The sequence below is a fragment of the Echinops telfairi genome, unplaced genomic scaffold (assembly GCF_000313985.2).
Source record: "Echinops telfairi isolate 266 unplaced genomic scaffold, ASM31398v2 ScPeMD7_7469;HRSCAF=8507_1, whole genome shotgun sequence".
NCBI classification, from domain to species: Eukaryota; Metazoa; Chordata; class Mammalia; order Afrosoricida; family Tenrecidae; genus Echinops; species Echinops telfairi.
The window spans coordinates 63,894,255-63,896,815 of NW_022111373.1; the positions used below are offsets into that span (position 1 = coordinate 63,894,255).

A 2,561-nucleotide genomic window follows, 5' to 3' on the forward strand; every position below is an offset into this window, starting at 1 on the left:
CATTGAATTTGTTTCTCTATTCAACCCAGCCTAACACAGGGGAAAGGCCTTATTTACAACAAAATGTGGCTGATGACACCTAGGAACAGAGTGCTCCTGCTCACCTTTGACCATTCAACCGTTTTTCCACCCACTCATTGGATAAATCTGTTGAGCACCTACATGGAGATTTCGAGTGTTTTTTTTGTTTTTTTCCTTTAAAGGGTGATTTGTCCAGCTTATCAAACGTCTTATGTTAATTATTTTTAGGACAAATCAAAGATCTCTTAGCATTCAAGAAGATTCATGATTAAAAGGAAGACCAAAAAAACCTCTCTAGTGCTATGTTTGTTCCAGAAGAAACATTCTTCTTAAAGCTACATCCCAGAGGAGGTAATGTACCTGACAATCTAGGATTTAAAAAGATACTTCTTCCACCCATAAACTTAAATGGTTTTAGATCCTCCACTCTTGACTACAACCCAAAGAATTTCTTTCCATTTCTCTGCTTTGCTGCCAGAAAACACACTCTGGATCCAGAGAGAACTCTTCATTAGTGTGTCCCTTGAACCAGAAAGCATTACATCGAGGGCAAATGATGCCTGGGAAACACTAAGCTCACTAGCGTTTCATTTTGGGAAAGGAATGGTGATGTTTCTGCTCTTTAGGCTGAACATTAACTGGGAGCTCTTGGAATCTTCCTAACATTAATCCAAGGGGATGGAAGACTTTAAAGTAGCCAAAAGGAGCATAAAAGACAGAGATTGCCCCCCGCAATTCAGATCCTTGGTAAGGACATCAACTACAATAATCCAAGGACCCACACCACGGAGCTGTGGCTCATTTTGTAATTAGAAGTGTTTGTGCTTTTCCTTTTGATCATGTAATCAACAGGGACATGCCTTGGGAAACCACTTTGAAATGCTCCCTTAGTTTATATTGAAAACACATTTGTACAGCAAGTTCTCCCTTTTGATATCAACTTCATGCTAGGAAGCTGAGCATTGGCCTGGACTGTCACTTCCGCTGCCCTTTCTGCATCCTTTTCCTTTATTTGTGCTCCTGTTTGTCTACACCATCCCTGTCCCTCGGGAACTTGCCTTTTTCCCTCCTCTGGGCCTCATCTTGAAGTGAGTCTTGCTCCAGCTTTCAAGCATTGAGGACATCTTCTACACTGGTGTTTCGGAAAAGAGATTTGTCAGAACCCCTGCTGACTGTGGTGGGACCTCCTTGTCTGCTTCATCTTCATTGGCGACATCCGGGTACTGGGCCAGGAGGGCAGCTTTCCTCGGCTTCTCCTTTCTGACCATCCTGGGCTTCACCATCATCTGTGCCTGCTACTCAAGTAAGCCGGCAAAACGGCTGGGACTTCCTCTTCTCTCGTTCCTTGTTTGACAAAGGTCAGGGAGTCTGGCCATCATTCCACAATCTCTGGACAGATATAACTAGGGAGTCCCCACGACCATTCCCGGGAAAGCCGACAGGATGCCTTACAGAGCGCTCTCTTCCTCCTGGAGAACGCCCAGGATGCAGACAGCATACACCGCTGGGTACACTCCAAGGGGCTCTGACCTTTGTCCATTCAGCCACAGTTGAAAGCCACTGCTCCACCCCTGCCTTCAGCGGAGGACTCCACGGCCATTTCACTGGGTCTGCCATCTGGAGGTCAGGCTCATTTCCTTTTATTTTTATGACACCTGATAAATAGCCTGATATTTATCACAACCTGATAAATAAATAAATAGAATGAATAATCTACACAAAATAAGTAATTTCAAATAAATAACATTTTATCCCATTAAATATGCACATATGTATATTTTAAGAGTCCTAAATACACAGTGGGCTCTGTGTTCAGCTGCTAGTCCCAATGTTAGTAGTTTGAGCCCATCCTGCTCTGGTGAAAATGATGACATATGTTCCAATGAAGATTTTCTGTCTCAGAAATTCTAGGAAGCAGTTCTGTTCTCTAATATAGGGTCACTGTGAGTCAACATCTAGTCAATGGCGGTGGATTTTACTGTATCTATTTATATTTTCCTCACAAAATTATTTATTAGATCTTTTATTACATTTATTACTTTATTATTAGGTAAAGAACACAGGTAGCTTACCAACTCTTAGCAGCCCCATGAGCAGTGGAATGAAACTCTACTGACTCCTGCCTGCAATATCTTACATTCAATCACATCTAAGTAAATAGTGTCCACATTACCCATAGCATCATGAAATATTTCTATAATTTGATTCATTATTAAATTTATCATTATTTTCTCATTAACTGAATAATAATGGGTTTTATGATTAAATTTATACAATAAAGGCATCTCTATAAATCCAAGGATGTCCAATTATTTTCTTAATATTAGAAAATGCCTTTTGTTAGAGCAATTTCTTTCTGATTTCTACCTCTATTATGACTTTGGATAAGAGACTGAAACAATAAGAGATATTGCATATATTACAAAACTTAAAAGATAATATACAACACATATAACTACAAATGCACATACATTTATCTGAAATGCAACTTTCTTTTCATAATGTGCTATATTTTGAAAATATATGCACAATTATGAAGG

At 39.8% G+C, this 2,561-nt stretch overlaps 1 pseudogene; it reads right to left on the reverse strand.

Moving 5' to 3' along the window:
• Positions 1-996: 996 nt before the first annotated feature.
• LOC101639635 lies at positions 997-2,198 on the reverse strand (annotated as a pseudogene).
• Positions 2,199-2,561: the final 363 nt, after the last annotated feature.